Source organism: Triturus cristatus, chromosome 5_2 (assembly GCF_964204655.1).
Source record: "Triturus cristatus chromosome 5_2, aTriCri1.1, whole genome shotgun sequence".
Taxonomy (NCBI): domain Eukaryota; kingdom Metazoa; phylum Chordata; class Amphibia; order Caudata; family Salamandridae; genus Triturus; species Triturus cristatus.
Window position 1 is genome coordinate 32,112,991 of NC_140588.1, and position 24,235 is coordinate 32,137,225.

General features: G+C 41.5%; 1 protein-coding gene across 1 annotated transcript in view; it reads right to left on the reverse strand.

Annotated features, from left to right (window-relative positions):
- GABBR2 (gamma-aminobutyric acid type B receptor subunit 2) overlaps positions 1-24,235 on the reverse strand; it is a 2,527,100-nt gene that overhangs the window by 2,222,554 nt on the left and 280,311 nt on the right. The gene's annotated exons all lie outside the window — the stretch shown is intronic.

Consider the following 24,235-nt stretch of genomic DNA (forward strand, 5'->3'; position numbering starts at 1 on the left):
GTGCTGCCACTGCTGGCCTGCCCTCCATGGCCAGGGCGCTACCCCTGCTCTTCTCCCTCTGGCCTCTGTTTTCCATTCTCCTTGTGCATGCATGCCCTACCTCCTCCCTCCAGGCCTCAGAGGTCCGTTGTGCTGCCTGTGGCCATGCCGGCCTGCCCTCCATGGTCAGCTTAATGCCTCTGCTTCTCTCCCACTTGCCCTCCATTCTCTGTCTGCATGCCCCCTGCCTCCTCCCTTCTGCCTGCAATGGCCCGCTGTGCAGGTCTATCCTCTCTGGTAAGCTTGCTGCTTCTGCCACTTGTTCCCTTTCTCCACTCTCCATTCTCTGTGTGCATGTCTCTGCACACTGCCTCCTGCCTCTGTGATCAGTTAGCTGTCCATGTCAGCCTGCTCTCTGAGGTCAACTTGCTGGCCCTGCCCCTTACCCCTCCCCCTGCCTCCTGCCCTTCAAGTGGGAGTGTAGGGCCTGTTAACGGTTAATGGCCTGTCCCCAACCTCCTGACTTGGGATAGCTGGGGTTGGTGCTTAATCAGGAGGGAGAGTGAGGAGGGGGAATATTTCTTTTTTTCTTTTTGCTGTAATACTGGTTCTGAGGTACTCCCGCGATACTGGGGAGGGAGCTACCCCAGAAAAATGGATGAAATTGTTTCCCCCCCTGTACTGTGGGTGTACCACAGTACCAAAAATAATTATAAAAAAGATTTAAATGGAAATATTGTGTATATTAGTAAGAATGTGTTGCTCTGACTAGAGCTGTAGCATTAATAGTGTGTTTTGCACACTGACAGGTAGGTCTGGATGCATTACATAATGATATTAAAGAAGATCCTGTTACCTTCTAACTGTGACTTGCACTTCATCCCTTCTGAAGATGCTAAGCATGTCAAAGGCGGTGTTATTGTGGCATATGAAGCCTGTGTTGTAATCTTGGCGAATGAAGAAATGTCTTTATTGACATGCTTCAGGCTTTCTCCATCTTAAACAAAACAGGTTGGACACTACCACGTTCGCCTTTGAATTATGTTGGAATAGAGAAAGGCAGTGTGAGGGAAAGGGATTCATCAGTTCTCCCAGTGTTTCCTTCATCCGAATTGAGAGAGCTGCCCCTGTGATTGGGCCCAAAATGTTTCCTCTGCTTTGCAAAATCATGACATTAGGGTTCTCACAATTCAAAATGCTTTTCACCATAGGCAGTAGTTGATGCCATGTTATCCTCTCTGGCCAATCCAAGTACTGGCCACTTTGGGAAATCCGAGATCTTTGTCAATAACCTGCTTATTGGCATTTTGCAAAGCTCAACAGACAAAGAAATGACCCACACTCCAGACAAAACCCATAATGCTGGTGTCCTAGTGCAACAGATAGAAGGAATCTGCTGCAGATTCACAAGTGCTCTGAAAGAGTATGTCATTTCAAGAGAACAAAAAGATGTTTACAGTCCTACGTTCATGATTGGTTCTTCTTAGTGAGGTAGAACAGGAGGATGGGTAGCACTTAACTTCCATTTTTTTATGAATTGTGATTGGAAAAGAAGAAGTCTTAAATATGGGGTTTGCTGCTATTAGTTAAAAATCATTAGCAGATCAAGAGGCCTGCCAGTTGTAATATTTGGAGCCTTCTGTGGGGCATACTATTCTGGATGAACCTTTGGATGGGACACAGCTTTGTAAGCAGGTCTTGCTTCATTGCCTAGGAAACTGGTGCACAGTAGTGTGTTTGGGTGTTCACTGCTGGTTGACTATGAAACATTATCTGTAGTTAAACGTGCTTTTCCATTCAAATTGAATTGCAATGTAAAGATGTGTTTAACTAAATATGGATAATTAAAATTCTAAAAGAAAATGAAGGCTTTGGAATGAATGAAAAAAAGCCGAAAAGTTAGCGGAAATATAACAAAAAAAGGAAAGAGAACAGAGTGAACCAAAAAGACACGTTTATACACGTAATTGAAGTCTTTTTCAGGTATACTTTACCTAGTGAAGTACAGGAGAGATTTATATGGTGAATGTGGTATTATATTGTGCTATGTTTATAAGACATAAAAAAGTGCAATACTTGTTAATCTAATGGGGTTGTACTGGTTTATGTAGGTAGGTAGAGAATGGGAGGTTTACAAAGGCTTGCCTGTGTGAAAAATTGAGATGAAATAAAAATGCAATGCAAACTAGCACAGGGTTAAGGTGGGACCTACACATTTTACAAATTGAGCATGGTTACAACCTAAGAAAGAAATTGGAACTCAATGCACATGGTGGGCCTGGAAAACGCAATTCAGAAAGTGTGAAAAAGTAATCTGAATGGAGGCCTACCAAAAAATGAGATTTGCCTATAAACGCTTTGCAGAAAGCTCACTTCACACTATAGTCGTGTATTGAATATGACTGTGCTCTTCAAATTAGAAGTTTGAAGATGTAGAAAATGCACTTTATCCCGGAGAAACCAACATGGGATAGTGTGTTAGTAACTTGTGAAAACCTGCAAACTGACGTTTGAGAATAGGGCACGGGCGTAACACAGGCCTCCGCATCGCCCGCTGTGCGAAGGGGGGGGGGGGGGCAAGCTCGAGGGGGCCCCCTCAGAACTGCACTTTGGCCGGGGAGCTCCTGATAGAGTCCGGAGGGGGCCCCTCCATGTACCTTGCAGGGGGGCCCCCTCAATTATCTTTACGCCACTGAACCGATGTAGTAGATCAGAAAGTAAAATCCAAAGTAAAACTGAATTAACTCACACATCCGTTATACAACATCCCTTTGGAAAGTCACTGTGAAACAAAGGACAGGGTTTCTGGTGGAAAACTGTGCATTCTAAAAATGAGTATTCTTTGGATTTGGCAAAGGCAGCTGCATAATATTCTATCTCCAAACATGTTTTATTTGTTCTGTTATATTCTAACAAAGAATTTACAGCTGAATGGTCTTGTTATCCCTTGGATGTCTTCTGAAGATCGGTAGAAATTGGAGTGCTCCTACACCTACAGACATTGTGAGATTTGGTTGGAGAAAGTGGAGTGAAAACTCACTTGACACTTTAATAGTCCATTGAGCATTAATATGGTGTAAATGTACTATGGCTGAAGAAATCGAAATGGCACTTTAGCCCCAAGAGAACCATGTGCAATAGTGTGTTTATAACCTTTGAAACCATGGAAATGAGTTTTGAGAGTGGGCTAAAAACCTACATATAATTATGTATTATCAAATTAGTTAAGAGATTTCATTTCTTGTGGTGTGCATTATGACTGGAGTAGATCCTTCCTACAATATCACTTTAAAAAATGTGATAATGAAACAGAGCAGACTACTGTAGAGTTTCAGGTGGAAAAGTGTTTATTTTACTTTGAGAGTATGCTTTGTCAGGTAGCTCCAATATATTCCATCTGGAGACATGTGTACTTTCCCTTTTATAACCTGACAAAGAAATTAGAGAGGAGCACACTTGGAACCACTAAGAAACACAGTTAAGAAACTGTTAGGCTGAATCTAGGCTTAACAAAGGGATGAGATTTGCCTTTAGAGACTACACAGAAAATTAACTGTGTGCTTTAGTTTTCCACATAATATGACTGTTGTATACAAGTTGGACTCCTGAAGATGTAGAAACAAAACCTTAACTCTGATAAAACTATGTGCAATAGTGTGTTAACTAGAAACTCCTGAAAATATGTAAAATGAAGTTTTAGAGTAAGCCTGAAAACTAGTGAAAATAATTAACTTTTTAGAGAGCTGTAGAAATGTACGTTCTTGTGGTTTCCATGATGATTGCAGTGGGTGAAAAATGAGAATGTCTCTTGCCGCTGCGCACAAATGTAGGTGTGTGAAAATGAATATTCGAAAAGAGCAGATCAGGACAGGGTTGAACATGGGAAAGTGCGGGTTATATAAAGTTAGCATGGTTTGGAGTTCGATGTAAGGCAACTAAAAAATATCATATCTGTAGACATCTTTACTTTCCTCTCTTACATTCTAAGATAGAAATTGAAGCTGTACCAGCTTGAAACCTCTTGAAAACACTCTCTAAAAGGGCTGTGAAAAATAGGCTGCTCTTTGGGCTACAGAAGTGGTGAAATTCTCCTTTACAAACTGAAGTGAACGCTTAATGTGCACGTTACTCATCTACTCAACATGAGTAAGCTAGCAAGGTATAAAACTACTGTATGTGAATAAAAAGAAACCACCAGCTTAATCAATTTCATTGTATGATACAATCATCTTTTCAGAAAGGATGGTAATCACAGGCCCTTTATGTGAGCTATTTGCAAGTTTTACATTATATAAGAAATAGATCAAGTTTGTGCGATTTATATAATTTCTGGAATGTATGATCATGAATCTATTGGCCTAACGAGAGTTAGTGAAAAGGGCAGGGTGCGAGGGCAGAATCTTGCTTAGAAATGCGAGAAAGGGTCTGGGCAGGATGGAGAGGGCTCAGGCATGGGGGGTGTTAATGGAAGAATTGAGGATTGATGACCCTGGGTCAGAAGCCACCGCCCCAGAGGGGCCGTCACAGCAGGGGAGTCCACAGACGCAGGATCAGGAGGGGGACCTAGCGCAGGCACCAGGAGATGAGAATCCTTAGAAGCCTAAGACCTGAGGGGAGTTGGTACCGGATGAGAGCGACAGGGCGATGCAGAAATATAGGCAAGGAGTAGCGGAAGTGATTGATAATACCCAACCTGTGAATATAGGAGAAAGCAGTGAGGAGGGGATGGGATAGTTGGGTGTAAGATTAGTTGAGGGGGACTGGGGGGGAGGGAGATTGAACAATTAATAGATATGATTGCAAATGTTAAGACAAGTTGACAGGGTATTGTGGGAAACAGCAACAATGTAATTTCACTGGACACCAATACCAAATGTATAATGAGATTAAATTAGAATGCAAATTGTATGCACATGGAAAACGTAATCAAATATGTTTGAAAAAAAAAGAATCTATTGGCCAAGTGTAACCTAGCACTGCCCGTTCAGACCTTAATTGGGTAGAATCTTCTACAAAAGGTGCAATAGGGTTAGTGATATTTTGATATATCAAAAATTAATATTGATAATACTTCATACAATGAAATTGATAAAGCTGGTGTGATTGTTATAATTACTGGAATTTAGTATCCTCGATCCAATATGTAAATAGTATGAAAATAGCTTGCATTACATTGTTGGACAATTATAACCTAGCACTGCCTATACAGGGCGTAATTATTTATGTATAATACTCTACTGAAAATTCAATGTGTTCGGGGAATTTACCATTTTTAATATATCAAACATCAATTGTGATAATTACTATAGGTCTTTCAAATGTATGATCATTCCAAGATAGCCGAACTGATATACCGGTTTTGTTTTGATTTCACAGCAGTAGTCCGTCTACTATGACGTTGACGATAAGGGTGATTTTCAATAAATAACAAATTAGTCAAAACAAATGCTGACATTGACAAAGGTGGTCACGGCCGAAATGCGTTTGTTAGCTATGGTGGAACGATAAGCATATCTTTGTGGACTCCTGAGTGTGCTGCAGTCTTTGCTTTGCAGCGATCTATTTTTGCCTGTCTGTGCAAATTCGCCCCCGCGAGGTAGCATCACTCGCCCCATTGTGAGTGGCAGTATCGGAGAACACAGGCAAACATCTCTCTCTCTCTCTCTCTCTCTCTCTCTCTCTCTCTCTCTCTCTCTCTCTCTCTCTCTCTCTCTCTCTCTATATATATATATATATATATATATATATATATATATATTCACTTAAAAAACCATAGGTTTCACACATGTTATAGTTAGCTGGACATTTCACTCGTGAAAAACCATTGAAATTCCCCCGTTATAGTTAGAGCAGGCAACTATAACTCACGCGACCGCAATCCTCTGCTGATGACGTCAGATATTACATCACTGTATTTAGACACTTATTTACCCATGTCTTCTTCCATTAATTTTTAGCTATACGTATATTACAAATATTTTTTTTTCAGAAAGACACATATGTCATCAGTGATGTAATATCTGACGTCATCAGCAGAGGATTGCGGTCGCGTGAGTTATAGTTGCCTGCACTAACTATAACGGGGGAATTTCATTGTTTTTTTACGAGTGAAATGTCCAGCTAACTATAACATGTGTGAAACCTATGGTTTTTTAAGTGAATATATATATATCAAGTCAAGTCAAATCAGCTTTATTGCGGTTAGATTTACCATAAAAGCACATGCAGAAAAAAACCAATACATTTCACAAGTCAATTAATACATTTCGATACATAAATCTCATATTCCTAGATGATTATTAGACATTTTGTTTTAAATAATTTAAATAAGTTAAAAAATACTAAAATTAATAAGAAACAGATCATTAAAGATATAAAAAGGTAGGTCTAAGGACTTGATGGTCGTAGGCTTATTATTAAAGTGCTACGGTGTCGTTTATCAACTTCCTTCGTGTTATCCACATAGAGTGTAAATATTTAGCTACTGTAAAGGCGATCAGTGCGTCAGTATCTGTTTTCAAGACCCTAAAAAAAACCAAATATTGCCTTATGCCCAAGTTCTTACATAGCTGAATTATCCATTTCTTCCTAATATAGGAATAAGCTGGACAAAAGAGCATAACATGTACCAGAGATTCATTCTCTTGTAGGCAACCTGGGCAGGGTCGTGCGGGGCCCCCTTTCCACCTATCAATTTTCTGAAAAAGAGGTAGAGTACCATATCTAAATTGTAAATACAATTTCTTCGCCAGTGTGGGTTGAATTTGGTCAATCACAGACTCAAAGCTATAAGAAAGCTTGATATCCAAGAAATTATCGGTCAAACTTGAACTTTTTGTGGAGCTGAGGAGGTTCATTAGATTTTTTTCTTTAATCCTACTTATCATAGTTTGTTTAGAAATGGCTGGGCAGGAGACTTCAGGGTTAAGCCAGAGTTCCTCGAGCCCAGTCAATATAAGTGATTTTTTTACAAAGGCCAACCACGGAATCTTACCAGATCCTATTGTGGCTAGCACAAATTTAAGCTCCTCCTTGTAGTGCACCAATTCTGGGGTGCTCCACAAGCGCTTCCAGTAAAGTAAGGGCCGAAGGGCAATGATTTCTGCGATTGGATAGATATTTAGATCTAGTCTTAAGGGGACCAAAGGTGTGCTTTGAGGCAAGTCCAACAGCTGTCTTAAAAAATTATTTTCAGTTAGTGATAAATTACTAACTGATATGTGTCCCCAAAGTTCTGCCCCATACAGGGAAGATGCCCTGGCTTGGACTTTAAAAATTTCAAGGGGGGCACTTATTATTTTATGTGTGCAATTCTTTTGTACTTTCAGTATTCCTCCAGCCGATTGTGTTAGCCTTAGATTAGCTTTGGTCAATTGTGGGCCCCATCCCATTTTATCGTTAAGGGTCAGACCCAGATATTCGAAGATCGGAACCCTTTCGAGAGGTCTGGCATCCATTGTTGGATGGGGGCAGTTGACAGTATTGGCGTTAAAGACCATATATTTAGTCTTGTTTACATTGATCACCAAATTTCTTTTAGAACAGAATTTAGAGAATTGGTTTAACACGCGCTGCATCCCCATCGGGGATTTTGAAAGCAGAAGCGTGTCATCCGCAAACATTAGAGCGGGGAATCTCCGGGAACCCAATTTGGGGGAGTCAATATCATTTGCGGCTAGTAGGTCTTCGATAAGCCCGTTGAGAAACAAAGAAAATAATGTCGGAGCAAGGACACATCCCTGTCTAACACCTTTCTCAATCGGGAAAGGACCAGTTAACTGTCCTTGTTTACCGAACCGTACTCTCGCATAAGTGCCATCATGTAAATGCTTCAGTTGTTGGCAAAGATAGGGTGGGGCCCCCATTGATTATAATAAGGACCATAACTGATTCCGTTCCACCATATCAAACGCTGATTTTAAGTCAACAAAAGTAAGGTAGAGACTACCCCCTTCCAAAGTCACGTGCTTCCAATGAAGCACTTGCAACCGGAATAATTGGTCAATTGTTGATGTTTTTGCCCGGAACCCCGCCTGTAAATGTGTCAATATATCATTATCGTTAATCCAACTCTCTAATCGATGAAGCAGTAATCTAGCGTAAATTTTTTGTGTGACGTCAATTAAGCTAATCGGCCTATAGTTTGAGGGCTGGAGGGGACAACCCTTTTTGTAGATCGGAAGGATCTCAGCCCCTAGCCAGGTACTTGGCAATGGTAGGCCCTTCAAGATCGCATTGAATAACACCAGGAGGTATGGGCCCCAGACTGCTGGTTCATCTCTAAATAAGTCCCCGGGAATCTTATTGAGTCCCGGCGCTTTATTAGACTGAATACTTAAAATGGCCAGCTTTACTTCCTCCAGAGTGAAAGATTGCACTGGGCATATGGGATTCATAGCTGGAGGCCCAGGGGGTACTTGGGTTATACAAGAAGGAGGAAGTGAATATAGATCTTTAAAATATATGGACCAGGCTTCTTCTGAAATATTCGGGGAGATCGTGGTTCTCCCTTCTGGAGTCCCTGTGTGTACTAGATTCCAAAAGGTTCTTGGGTCCTTGGCCTCAAGTGCGGATGTGATGGCCACCCAGCGATCCACCTCCCATTCTGATTTTGCATTTTTTAGCAGTTTTTTATATTCCACTCTAGCTGTGATGACATCGGGCCTACTGCCTAGCCTTAGAGCCTGCAATAGCGCGTTTTTAGCATCCCTGCATGATTTATTGAACCAAGGATTTTTGCCTTTACATTGTTTAGATTTGGCAAGGCCTTCCCTATAAAAAGTATCCTTTAGAAGGGTAACCATTCCATTATGGATTTCAGCCATTGTCTCAACCACCATGTTAGAAGAGTCAATTAAGGTGGAGTGTGCCCTTTCAAGGAAGGGGATGGCATCATGGTATAGTTTTGCCATAGTTTCGATAGATGAGTAGGCATCCGCCCAGCGGATTCTTCTCCCGCCATGCACTATTCTTAAATCATTACTTGGAAAATTATCTGGGGCGCTGTCCCCACTAGATAGCTGATAGTCCATCTCAATTATCAGGGGATTATGGTCACTTTCTATGCGGGAAGGCACACTAAAATCTAAAATTTTTGACCAGAGTGCCAAACTCACCAGAAAGTAATCTATGATAGACGAGTGCCCCAAAGAATTATAGGTATATTTGGCGGGAGTATCGCTCTTAAAGCGTCCACTGCAGGCTCTAATAGAAAACGAGTAGGTAAGGGAGGTCAACTGGATAGCAAGGGCAGACCAATTTTTTACTGGATATGCATTAGATGCGGGACTGACCAAATGTCATCCTCGACCGATGTGATAGGAGGGACCCCTTGCAGGGGTTCGAAGTGACAGTTGAAGTCCCCTCCAATCAACAGGACTACATCACCCCCAAGCCTGTGTAACAATGCAGTCAGATTATCCAGGGTTATAGATGTTTTCCCGGATTGTACTGGCCGGGAGTAGACGTTAATCAAAGCTAATTTTGGTGTTTTACTATGGGTCATCAAAATGCATAGAATATCAGGACTGTTGGTCTCAATTTTTTTTAACGAGAAACCTAAGTGGGTACCCACCCAGATACACAGTCCCCCAAAAGGTCTTCCTCTGATGCCCTTTAAAGCAGGTTCCCCAAAGGTAACAAACCCCAATCTGTGAGGTGGATCGACCGCCCATGTTTCCTGAAAAAGGCAGATCCCATGGGAGTCCACAAAAGTGCACCAATCCGGGATGTCTAAATTAGATCTAAGACCCGCTATATTCCATGATAGAATTTTAAAAGACCTGGTTGGCGTTGTCTGCTTATACCCTGAGCAGGTCTTGCGGGTTAATTCATCATGACCCGGTAATCCAAGCTCATGTACGCAGAAGTTGGTTGCACAGCGGAAATCTGGGATTGAGAATCCAGTGAGGGATGGGCAGACATCAGAGAAAAAGGGTCATCCCCTGACTTCCTTGTGCTGGCCAAAGATATGCCAGTAGACAACGATGTGCCCACTGTTTGGTAAGAGTTTTTGTTGGCACTTTTGATTACCTCCATATAATCCCTCCCGACAGGCTTAGAAGCCGCTATCATGTTGCTAGTTTCGCAGTAGTGGGTGGGTGCGAAACTGGGGGATGCAGAGAGTCAATCCACCTGGTCAAGCAAACTAAATCTATTACTCAGCGGGATTCCAATTGCTTCTCCCCTGCGTTGGTCACTCCTACTTCTATGAACATAGTGCCAGGTATCCTCCCACTGTGGCCTCACAAGGTTCCTTCTACCAGAAGGAAAGTAATCATGATCTGTTATGTAAAAGTAGTCTAGCCTCAGAGGTTTGATCGTTGTATTGGGACTTGTCTGTTGCCAACTACAAATATGGTCGACAACCCTATGATCCTTAAAATTAATAATTATACAATCGCCACCCACATTTTTAGTTTTTGGTCCCACCCACCCCACCCTTCTAACAAACAAGATCTTACTTTGAATTGGTCTAGACAAGGGTCTATATGTGTTCAACCAATGAATTGTCTTATTTTTAAGTTCCTCATAGGATTCCTGTTTGGAGCTAATTAGCTCGGGGACTTCCGTAAGGATTACTACAAATGGGGCACAGTCCGGGGGTAAATTTATGCAGGGTAGGTCATGTTGGTTAAAATTTCCTCCACTGGAGTTTTCATTGTCCTTAGCTGTCTCCTTCCTCAAAGTGGCGATGTTAGGTGAATTAACAGATTTGGAAGGGTTCACTCTTTCCACAATAGAGGGATGATTATTAGGGCCAATGGGATTAGACCTCGAGGATGGTCCTGGAGCAGTAGGCAAGATAGGTTGATCCTTTGCAATACTATGTGCTGATTTTAGTTTTGACTGTGGAGCATTGACTGATGTTACTAGGGCTTCAACTTGGGTCTGAATAGCTAGGAGGTCCGTTCTAAAGTCCATATTTCCCCCGAGCAAAGACTCCAGTTTCCCCAGTCTATCATCTAAACAGTTCAGTTTTAGTACCACAGGTTGGATAAGAGAAGATATGGCCACACTCAACTTCCCCACCAAAGAATCTAAATAGGGGGGATATGTGGTTTCAGAGTCTCCAGTGGCCTTGGAAAGGGTATCAAATGGGAGCTCAGAGTTGAGTGCTCCTATAATGTGAGGGCTATTAGGTTTGGACTGTTTAGAGGTTTTTGATTTTTTAGCCGGAGGGGCAACACCGGGACCGTTCTTGTTTTTTTTTGGGATTGCGCCTTCCCTGGAACGTAAGATCATTTGATTATTAGTGTTCACTTCCGTTATAACCGGCAGTATATTTGTGCCATTATCAGATGTTGAGTTGTTTGATCGAAGAGAAGTGTCGGGTTGGGCCCCTATATTGATCTCAGTTTCATCAACAGGAGGAGGCACAGTAGCTCTGTTTGACTGGGAAGGGGCCGGTGAGCAAACATGAGCAATAGGGCCCAAGGAAGATCTTCTCGTAAAGATCGGATCTTGGGACAAACGACGCTGCGTCAGGACTATTTCTCTCTCCAGTACCGATGACGCTCTTGTTATAAATTGGTCGAGAGTCCCTGCGACCATTCCTATAGATGCCCTTTTTGCACCCCTTTTGGCAGTCATAATGCGCAGATGGAGTTATAATAATAGCAGTACTCACAGTTGATGTGGATGTTAGGGGACTGGCCCAGCCCAGCCTATTCCGGCCTCTGACGGCCACAGACTATAGGTCTTTCAAATGTATGATCATTCCAAGATAGCCGAACTGATATACCGGTTTTGTTTTGATTTCACAGCAGTAGTCCGTCTACTATGACGTTGACGATAAGGGTGATTTTCAATAAATAACAAATTAGTCAAAACAAATGCTGACATTGACAAAGGTGGTCACGGCCGAAATGCGTTTGTTAGCTATGGTGGAACGATAAGCATATCTTTGTGGACTCCTGAGTGTGCTGCAGTCTTTGCTTTGCAGCGATCTATTTTTGCCTGTCTGTGCAAATTCGCCCCCGCGAGGTAGCATCACTCGCCCCATTGTGAGTGGCAGTATCGGAGAACACAGGCAAACATCTCTCTCTCTCTCTCTCTCTCTCTCTCTCTCTCTCTCTCTCTCTCTCTCTCTATATATATATATATATATATATATATATATATATTCACTTAAAAAACCATAGGTTTCACACATGTTATAGTTAGCTGGACATTTCACTCGTTAAAAACCATTGAAATTCCCCCGTTATAGTTAGAGCAGGCAACTATAACTCACGCGACCGCAATCCTCTGCTGATGACGTCAGATATTACATCACTGTATTTAGACACTTATTTACCCATGTCTTCTTCCATTAATTTTTAGCTATACGTATATTACAAATATTTTTTTTTCAGAAAGACACATATGTCATCAGTGATGTAATATCTGACGTCATCAGCAGAGGATTGCGGTCGCGTGAGTTATAGTTGCCTGCACTAACTATAACGGGGGAATTTCATTGTTTTTTTACGAGTGAAATGTCCAGCTAACTATAACATGTGTGAAACCTATGGTTTTTTAAGTGAATATATATATATACACACACATTTGATTCCATAATTCCAATATCTTGACCTTTATAGGGAAGGGTGTGCAATAAGCCTATTCAATAATTTAACATCAAAAGTTGTATTTATGGTATCAATGCACCAGTAAAAAGGTAATCAAACTTTAGAAAAAAGGCCATACCAGAAACTGGGAATCGTCAAACTGGTTGTAGAGTAAATAAGGAACACAGCCTGGTGCCAAAAGTTGGGTTTATCTATATTTCTGAAAAAATAAAGATATGTAAACATTGGAGAAATCAACTCTTTCCTGAGAAGGCTTATGCACCAAAACTTGTTTTAGAATTTCTGGTAAGATCCTGCATTTTTTTTAAAAAATGGAAGGTATAGGGGCGTGGCTTGCGCGCCGCGACGATATGGCGGCTTGCGCTTGAGCTCCGTGCTGAGCTGGAGCCCACGGAGGAATAGCGGTTGTTTTCGGCTGCCCCGGTCATCGCGGATAACGGCCGCATGGATAGGAACATGTCTCGGATGTCTGGGAGAGGGTTTCCTGCTTACTGAGACTGCCGGTACTCGCACTTTGGTTCCTGTTTGACGGCGCTCGATGGTTTCGCGAGCGGCCGCCATTTTGTCTCCTCAGGAGCGGTGAGAGCTTTCTCCTCAGCGCGATGTCGACAATGCCACAGAAGGGCCAGGAGTGAAGTTAAACAAATACTGGTGACATTTCTTTTATTTCCTCAACTCATATGTTTTTTTTTCTTCTCTGCCTGCTGCGTTACTGCCTATTTTTGTATCATCTTTGTTTTTATTTTTTTGCTAAGATATCGCGCGTCAGGAACTCCGTCAAGGACATTTAGTGGGGCTTCTTTGACTAATGCTTACCTGCCTTTGGGTCATTTCTGACTGTTAGGACCCCTTTTGATACCCGCAAGGTGGGATATCTTTGTGAGGTGGTTCCCTTCCCTGTCCCTGGAATCTGCCTTTATTATTTTTCTGTTCTCTTGCTAAGAGTGCGCTATCCATTTTTGCTCTTTCCCTTTTGATATATTGAGGTTTCCTTCCTCACTTGGCATTCCCTTCTCGTAATTTGTCTGGAGTGGTGTTCTGTACTCCTGCTGAGGTGGTGTGCTCTATGGCCGCGAATATGGGCCCGTCTTCAAATGCTAAAGACGCAAAGGAATCTAAAGCGTCTCTTAAAAGGGCCAAACAGTTATCTCCTACACCTGAATCTCCGCAAAAGGACCCTAGTCCCACTCTTGAGACTATCCTGACGCGCCTTAATGAGGTCTATGAAATTGCGCAGTCTACCAAGACCAACACAGATGTATTGCAAGTGGAAGTGTTAGCTATCAGAAATGATTTCAAGGCCCTGTCTCTTCGTGTTTCGGACACGGAAGCACGTATTAGTGGCGCAGAGGATTCCCTGCAAAAGCAGTCCAGATTTCTTTCACAACTTGAGCGATCAATGGTTGCTTTGCGGAAGGACCTCACTGAGCAAGAAGATCGTAACCGCAGATCTAACCTGCGCATTTTTGGGCTTCCTGAGGATGTTGAGAAGGATGCGTCTTCTATGATTGATTTCCTCTATCAATGGATTCCTTCTACATTGCAAATTTCCTTCCAAAGAGATTTTGAGCTGGAACGTGCACATCGTGTTCCTACCTTTCGTTCTAAGTCTGCTACGCAACCTAGGCGATAATTTTTAAGCCACTGCGTCATCAGCATACAGAACAAATTCTAGCTCATATGCGGAAGGTTAGAGTTGTTTCGTGGAATGGTCATCGCATCTCAATCTCTCAAGACTTTGCCAGAGACACGGTCATAAGAAGGAAGGGTTTTCTTAATTTGCGGAAGCGTCTAACTGAGATGAATATCCCCTTTTCTTTTGCTGGCCCCTCTAAATTCCGCATTACTTTCAAAGGTCGCTCTAGAATCTTCGATGAACCTGCTGACTTGGTCTCGTTTTTGGATAATCAGATGGAGCTACAGATGGAACTTCAAATGGAGGCCTCGCTTGTTCCTGGCTCTGCTGGCACCTGATGCGGTTATTCATACTGCTATGTGTTTTTTTTTTGCCAGAATTATTGAGCTTAGTCTCTCTTAGTCCTGCACGGTGGTCTTAGTGTCCATTGTTTTTGTTGTGCTTTTGTCGGCTGTTGGTGTTCCCTCCTTATCGGTATGGTGTAACGGTCTTTTTTGTTGTTAGTTCTATTGTATGAACCTTTCAAGATTTTGTGGTAATGTTTCGTGTTGGTTTAACGTCACTTGTGCGCGATTGCCATCCTTTTTATTCTTTTCCTTCCCAAATTGTCTTTCCGCATATTAGGTCCCGGTCCGTTTCTTATCCTATTGTATGATTTCTTATTTTCTATTGGTTTGGTTATGTGTATGATTTTCATCGTCTTTGGTTGTCTTATATTTGTGGAGTACGTTAGTGTTTATTAATGTATTGAGTACATATTTGATTCATTGATGAGTATTTGTTGCTTATTAATTGCTATAGTTAGAGTTTGTGGTTAGCTCTATGTCACTGGTATAGCATTGATTGGTTTGTATCGTTATTATTATTATGTGTCTTTTTCGAATAGGTCGGAATTGTTTAGCTGTTTTGTCATTGATAGGCTTATGTTTCTTCTCTTCCATGTTCATATATTTAAGATATTCTCACCTCTCTCAGTTATATGGAGTGCAACGAGAAATATGTTTTTGTGGACAGTTATCTATTAGCTTATTTATAGATTTTGCATTTTTATGTATAATCTCATTTATATTATGTATCTATCATAAGACTTTATTGTTTGATACATTAGTCTGTTACTATATGCCGCTCTCCCCTTTATTTCATTTACTTTCTACTGACTGTATTATTTAGTACTCTTTGGAAGTTTTTTTTTCTTCTTCTTCTTTATTATTGCTCTTTCTTTTTTTTTTTTTTTTGCATTAGCTATTACTGTTTACATCTGTTTTTTCTCTCTTTTTGCTTTTTACACTTTTTATGATCCTGCTTAGGTGTTTCCTTTTTCTCAAATTTGATTAACATGTCGCCTGTATAGTTTTATATGGTGTACTGTTTCCAGAACGATAATTGATTCTTGTTCATATCCTTTAGACAGCTCTTCTTTTTATAATAACGCATAATCTGTTATGTTCTGTTTTGGGGCTATTTATGCTGATGGTTTCTATTCCTCATGTTGGGCTCTTTGCTCATTCCCATGTCCCCCCTTGTATGAATTCGGTCTTTTTCAGACCTTCCTTGGTGGCCCTTCTCTCCCTTTTTCTGTCTATCCTCTTCCTTTCTTCTTTCTCTCTTTTTTCCTTTTCTCTTTGGATTTCCTCCTGGGATTCTCCCGGTTTTGTGTTGATGTCTAGTGTCTGGAGGCGAGGTCTCTTGGAGGCTGTAGTTCATATATCATTTGTGCAATATCTATTTCTTCTGCTAATAGATCTATGTCTGGATTGAATGTACTCTCCCTTAATGTCAAAGGGCTAAATCATCCAGTTAAAAGGTCGAAGATTCTAGATTATTGCAAATCTCTTTCTTCGGATCTCGTCCTTTTTCAGGAGACAAAGGTCTCTGTTAGGGAGGCGTTATTTCTGAAGAAAGAGTGGGTTTCTGATGTTGCTTGTTCAGATGCTAGTGGTAAAAGGAATGGGGTAATCACTTTAGTCTCTAAACATTCTGGTCTGTCTATCGTTTCCTCTGAACAGGATACAGAGGGTCGTTGGTTACTATCTAAGTTGTCCGATGGTAATGCTGTTCTCTTTGTCATGAACATCTATGCCCCTAACAAGGATGATCCGACTTTTTGGAAAACGATCACCAAAAAGCTAAATGACACACCTCATTCTGGCAATCTTATTGTTGGTGGTGACTTTAATTTACCAATGGATCCTATTTTGGATAGGAATTCTGCCTTTAACTTTCGTCCCCCTCAAGCACATAAACAAATGATTAATATGTGTTCGCTGACCCATCTTCAGGATGTTTGGCGTCTTCACAATCCCACTGGCAGTGACTTCTCCTTTTTTTCTTCCCCTCATTCGTCCTTCTCACGTATTGACTACCTTCTGGTTCACTCTTCTCTTGTTCAAGCTTCCTCATCTCCGCTTATTCACCCCATTTTGGTTTCAGATCATGCCGCGGTAACTTTCACACTTATGTCTTTTGCCCCTCGGGTAAGGTCTAGATCTTGGAGACTAAACACGGAAATTTTACATGATGTTTCCCAAGTTCGAGAGTTTTCTAATGATATTGAGACGTTTTTCCGTGAGAATGTTGGTTCAGTAAGCTCCCCTGCTGTTCTCTGGGACTCTTTTAAATGCACTTTTCGTGGTCAGGTCATTAAGTGTATGTCCAGGAGAAACGCTGCCATTAAAAAAGAGCTCACGGATTTAGCGGATGAGATTAAACGTCAGGAAGCTCTTTTTCGACAGTCTAAGGATAAGTCATGCTTACAATCTATTAAGAATTTAAAATATGCGTATAATACTATTGTCACTAAGAGAGCGCATATTGGTTTTCAGGCTCAGAAATCTAAGAGGCTGCTGTTAAAAAATCGTGCGGGCAAGACTCTTGCAGCTACATTAAAGTTCCAGGAATCTTCTAATAAATCTTCCCAAATCTCTTCTATTACTGACCATCTTGGTAAGAGAAAATTTCAGACTGAAGAAATTCTTGAGGTCTTTCGCGATTTCTATAATAATTTATATACCCCCTCTACGCAGGCGTCTTTTGAACAGTGCCAGGAGTTTTTGAAGACAGTGCCGTTGAAAGCTATACCGGAGGATGTTAATAATTCATTAAATGCCCCGATTACCTCTGATGAAATTACTTCCGCGATTAAAGCCACTCGTTCCGGTAAGGCTCCGGGCCCTGATGGGTACCCTATTTTGTTTTATAAGACCTTCTTGTCTGTGATTGTTCCGAAACTTCAATCGGTCTTTGATGCTTTTGTCAAAGTTGGTTCTGTGTCTGGCTCTGCTGCTGATGCTACTATTGTAGTAATCCCCAAAGAAGGAAAGGATCATTCAGACCCCAAGAATTTTCGTCCCATTTCCCTGCTTAACATGGAGGCTAAGATTTTTGCTAAAATCTTAGCTAAACGATTAGAATCCTTTATCCCTCAATTGGTTCATCCTTCCCAAACAGGTTTTGTAAAGGGTCGTCTTGCGCGTGATAATATCCGTACTTTTTGTCATATTCTAGGTGCTGCTAAGCGATCCAATCTTCCGGCGGCGGCCTTGGCCCTTGACGCTGAAAAGGCCTTTGATAAGGTTTCCTGGCCTTTTTTACGAGCTGTTTTATGTGCACATAATCTTGGTGATTCCTTTATCCGTATGGTTATGTCTCTTTACTCCCGACCTAGGGCTAATATAAGAGTGAATGGGGCTACCTCGTCCTTTTTTAACCTTTGCCAGGGTACTAGACAAGGGTGTCCTTTGTCTCCTCTTTTATTTTTGTTGTCCATCGATCCTCTTCTCAGACTGATTGACGTACATCCAGACATTATGGGCTTTTCTTTTGGTTCCCATCAGTTAAAAGTAGCTGCCTATGCCGATGACGTTCTCATTTTTTCAGATGATGTTGCACGTGCCATCCCGGCTATTTCTGAGATCATTTCCACCTTCTCAAAGGTTTCAGGATATACACTGAACAGAGATAAGACAGAAATGTTCCCCTTAAATGCTTACTGCTTCTCCTCTCATATGGGCTCGGCGGGCTTTAAGTGGCAATCTAAGCAACTAAAGTATCTGGGTATTTATTTTTGTTCCACCCTTTATGCTACGGTTACTTATAATGAGTCTCAAACTATTCTTAAAGTGCGGCATCTTTTAGAAAATTGGTCTCCGAAGCATATCTCCTGGTGGGGTCGGCTCCAAACTCTTAAAATGATGATAACACCTATTATTAATTTTGTCTCTTCTATGCTTCCAGTAAAGCTCTCTGATGCCTTCTTTCATGATCTTGATTTAATTACTTCCAAATTCTTATGGAATAATAAAAGGGCTAGAATTGCCTATAAATTTTTGAGGAAACCCTATGAGTTGGGGGGATGTAATCTTCCTGATTGGGGGAAGTATCAATCTGCTTTTCTAGCCTCTCAAGGTGCGCTCTGGTTTTCCCCTCCCCTTATGCATGTTCCAGCTTGGTTGCTAATAGAACAGGAATTGGCCTCTCCTCTTCCAACGGCCTCTTTCTTAACCACAAATACTCTTTTCATTCCATTTTCTAGATCTATTATTTTGGATACTGTTGCTGCGATTCGTAAAATTGATATGAGAGTGGCGATTCCGTTGCATAAAACTAGATGGTCATCCATTTGGCGCAATTCCAAAATTAAGATTAATATTGATCCGGACTTGATGTCTTATTGGTCGGGGAAAGGTATCTCGCTTGTTAAACATTTGTATGATTCCAAAAATGACCCTCTTCCTTTCTCTACCCTGGCCCAGCAATTTTCTTTATCTAATATAGATTTTTATACTTTTCTTAAGATAAAGGTAGCACTTGCTAGATTACAGCTTCAGCCTTCTTCCCCTATGATTATGCTTTTTCACTTATGGATTAAGTCTGGTCATGTTGCATCTAGGATTTATAAATTTTTGTCGTCCTCGACACTTCCTACCCAAACTGTTGCACAGCAAAAATGGCTACGTCATTTCGGGCATGAGATCACCGATCATATTTCTTCAGACACTTGGCAAGATATTGGTAGGCTTTCTCTTCGTAATAAAATCGCCCCCTCACTAATGCAATCTAAGTTTTTCTCTCTTAATCTTCTTCACTGGACTCCCAGTCGTTTACACGCGCTAAATCTCAAGGACGATGATCAATGTTGGAGTTGTGGGCTAGCACCTGGTGATTTCCAACATATGTTCTTTGATTGCTCTCTTCTCCAACCCTTTTGGAGTGTAGTTCACAAACACCTCATGCTTATCTTTGATATTCAGTTTCAACTCTCTTTTCCACTAATTCTTCTAGGTCCGCTGGCTGCCTCGGTCCCGCTGCCCTTAGATGCCATGGAATTACAATTATTGGATCTTTTACTATCTATTGCAGTCAAGGTAATTCTCATGGAGTGGAAATCTTTTTCTTCAGTCTCTTATCATACTTGGTGGGCATGGGTTTCTTTTCTGCGTAGTGCTCATACGTCTGTTGATCATGCTCACCTTTCTCCGTCTGTATCTAATGATGTGTGGCGGACTCTAGATACGTACATGCAAAGAGCCTCAGAGGGTTTGGTGGCTCAATACCCTTTTGATGTGCCTGGTTAATGATGGTGTTGTTGTTGGGTGAATCCTTTGGAAATCCTCTTCTCTTTTCTCATCTTGTCTTGTCTTTTTTCTTCTTTTCTTCTTTCTTTTTCTGTCTTTGCTTTCTTTCCTTTCTTTCCCTTCATCCCTAAGTTATTATATGATGATGATACTTTTGATAAACACGGCTCCTGATTATCCATTGATTCTTCCTTATTCAATGCATTCCTCTGATACTTCCAGATTAATGAACTTTGTAAGGTGTTTTTTTTAGTTTTAACTCTCATTTTACCAGGTTGAATGTCTTTTAGCTGATATCATTTGTATCATTCTTGATTGTATTCTATGCTTGTTTTTACTCCCTTAAAATAATAAATTCTTTTGAAATCAAAAAAAAAAATGGAAGGTATAATTGCTATTTTCACATGCAGCTAGCTTGGAGCTAATAGTTAGCATAACTTTGTAAGATACAATGCCCATTTTCAACATGGCACAGAACGTCACTAGGAACCAGTGAGGATTTCTAAAGAAGAAAGTTAAATGCTACGAAAGTGAGTTCAGCATTTTAAACTCGTTATAACCGCCAGGCCAGTCCAAGTGAAAGCTCTCGGCTTATGGCTGCCAACAGTAGTAATGTGCTGAGAGAAATGTGTGGACCAATGATTTAAAGTTAGAGGAAAAAAGATGAGTCGAACCCCAGTTTTAGTGAATAGAATAAAACTCAAATTGACTTGAAATCCAATCTGCACCTTACCTTTATCTTCAAGTGAAAAAATGCTGCAAGATTGCTATGCCATAACTCACCCTTCGCTCAAAGTGATCCTCACAGGTGCTTCACCAGTAAACAAATATCTGGGCGTCATCAACGGATCTGTGCAGCTAGTATTTCTATGAATTTATCGCCACGCAAACTCAAATGCAACTTAAACAGCAAAGTGACAGAAGAGGCTCTCATGGAACCAAATAGTAATATCGGATTTTTGGAATGGCCACAACTATGCAGATGTTCTTCACTGAAATTCATCATCTGTAAATGTATCTCATGCATGAGCAATCTGTACATCCTAAACCCATGGATCAATTTTACTGTGTTGGACATCAAGGAGACTGACGGCATCCCAAGCTGGGAGAAACCTGTGTGGGAATCATGGGGCCTTTGCCCTCCTGCTGGGAACTCTCGTGATGGAAAAAGTAGGCCCAATGGGATACAGCTGGTTCAATAACCGCCAGGCTCAGCAAACAGAAGCCATACTTCATTATACCAAAGGATGCTGGGAAACTATGGATTAACAAGAACTTGTCAGCTACCTTATTGGCAATCTGAATTAATTTGGTTGAGGCTCAAGGAGAACCAGTTAGTGACAGGAAAAGATGACAGTCCACCAATATGTTGAGGAAATTAGCATGATACCCAACAATAGCTAAAAGGAATTTCATCTTCAATGTTTGTAAGAAGGGAAAGCAATTGTCTTGTGCTTGCGTCACATTTGCTGGGCCTTTATCAAATGGATATGTTCTACCTATTATTGGGTTTTTAACAATGTCATCAGCTACTTCAAGATAATGTTACATTCCATGACACAATTTTCCAATTACATCCCGTACTAAGAAAAACGGTTGGCCCAACAGGTGATACATGGAAGCTTGTGTTGTTTTGTGTGTTTATTTGATTTACAATTATTATTGCAGTTATGACCTCAGAACTCTTATACACACGATATCAGACACAAACATATAATTTTTAGTATGTCTATATGTTTTTCCATATTATTTTAAACATATCCCATGGAATAATATTGTTTTATTACATACCCTCTAAACACAGACAATAAAATCATAATATAAATATCACAGAGTAAAAATATATGAACACATCTAGCTTTAACCCCAACCTTATGTCTAAAACTAGGCCTAATTCTAAATAACACTGTCCCTAGGCCTAGCCTTAACCCTGTGCCTAGCCCTAACCCTGTGCCTAGCCCTGAACCTAACCATAGCCCTAAATCAATCCTACCTCTGAACCTACACACAATGCTCAGGCTAACCCTAGCCCAGTACCTACCCCTAATCCTGAACCTAACCCTAACCTGAAATCTCTCCCTAGCTCTGAACCGGGCCCTAGCCCTCACCCTTCACACCCACCTGAATGTAAATGCAGAGTATCTCAAGACTCCTGATAACTTTGTCCTGGTGATATTGTACCTATGAGGTTTTTCTTATTCTCCCTTCTATATTTCGGTGGTGCGCCGCTGAGGGTCAGGCATATCCTCTTTGGTAATACAATGGTGAGTTAGGAGTACGAGCTTCATCTTGGTACTCCCTGCAAGATGTCTCTTCCATTAGGAATCACATATGAAAACGCATTGTTTCCATCAGCGTTTTATATTTCCCTATTAGCAGTCCCCAGGCAATAGAGGAGATCCCGCTAACTCAAACTATGCAACGCTGCAAGAATGGCTCTAAATTTTTAAGTTATGCACAGCCGGCAATGAGCATGCTACATTGCTGCCCCCGCGTTGTTGTAATAGAGTGTTATAAGCAAATTTTGGAACCACAGCTGTAAATGTCAAGAGACACCGACCACCTAATTCATTCTATGGAAGGCTAAGATGCTCTGGAGCAAACAAGAGTAAGATGAACTTATATTTCACACGATGCAGTGCAGTAACCAAGTTTTCTACACTGTATTGCATGGGCGAGGAGGACCCCATCAGATATACTAAGACATGGTGCTGATGCTGTCTTTCCATGTGTTGGGACACTTTCAGGCTGACTAGAGCCAAGCACACATATTTGCACCATAGTGCAAACGTGCACTGGTGTATGTCTGACGGTTAACGGGTTTTGTACTGGAAGGTTCCAGTACAAAATACTATGCAACCACACACCCTAAACCTTTTCCCACTTTGGAAGTGTGGTATACAGGCCAGCACACATGTAAAGTTATAAAACTTAGAATAAAGAAAACTGTTTCTCTTGCTTTGGTCCTGCCTCAAATGGGCATTTGTTTCGGTACAAAGCCATGTCTACAAATGTTAGTTAATAGGGCTTTGCATCAAAAACTATGAGAAGTTACATTAGAAAGTCCATGTACACCTCATTGAATGCCATCTTGACACAAAGGGGGTGATTAGGATGGCGGACGGATCGCCACCGCCGGCGTGGCAGTGGTCAGAGAGCATGTGTGCTAGATACTCTGTGCGAGGAATTGAGAAGACCAGAGGTACACCACAAAGAAAAGGTCTATGCGGGTGTGAACGCTGTGGAGAGGTGAGGGAAAAGAATACTTACAGTCCCCTGGGTGTTGGAGGCACCACACATCACAGATCCCATATCTGCTCAGCCAGTCCCCAAGATGCTTAGTGATTCCGCGACAAGCCGCCCCGGTAAGGGACGATTGAGCCATCACTATCCACGTCTAGAATGCAGTTGAGATCGTCACCCCATACAGCCAGAAAGTTGGGGTCATGCAATAGCACTGGGATAAGTTTGTCTGGTAAGGCTGCATACATCGCCACCATCGTCAGGGGCCTGCCATCAAGCTGTTCATCAACTATGACATATCTACAGTCTGAGTCAATCGTGTGGGTGTCTGGGACAAAAGTGACCCCCGGGGCAACGCAGATGAGGACACTTCTAGCGTAGGCCAAAACGGTGGTGCCGTATACTTTGCCCTGCCCCTTTGTGCGTAGTTTAAGGTGCTTTGTTTGTGTGAGGTGTGTCTCATGGAGATATGCAACTTGTACTCGCCATTGTTTGAGATAAGTGTGGACGCTGTGGCACTTGATCGGTATGCTTACAACTATTTTGCTGTAGAAAACAGAAATGGGGGTGTAGAATATGTAGGACATGAACTACCACAGGCTATTCAGCTTATATTGCTGAATTAGGCATGTCATTGCATCTGTGCATGCAGAGACCTCCAGAGGGCTACTGCGATTCAGTGGGCAGTTTGACTTTTAGTGAGGACAGGAAAGAGAGATGTGAGTATTCTTCTGGTTTTCTTTGTTTTTGCAGTTTTATGTAGCACAAAATTGGCCTAAGGGCATTTGAGTGCCACACACAAATTCCGGATTACATTACCAGTATCAAATTAATTTTTTTATCATTTTTGTAGGCACAAAAATGCTCCCAGAATCCCTGGATTTCGAACTGAAACTGTGACTCAAACCTGGTTTCACAATTCCAAAGTCAGTTAAGGGCACATACTCTCCCAGTTGACTGCAGTAATTGATATCTGGCAGGCAAAGAAGTACAGCAGAGCTAAATGATCCTCCCCTGTTCCATGAAGGGGAGGGGACACAAATAACTTGAGGAACTGCCTCGCTGGCCCTCACCAGCCTCCCACCACCCTAACTCTCAAATCCTCCTCACTACCCCACTCCTTTGCAAATAGGTTTTCCACCTTTCCAAAAGAAAAATACCGGTCATTGGCTGTTGTCTTAACAGTCTGCAAAAGCCTGAACTTGATACTAAATAGGACTTTAAACAACATC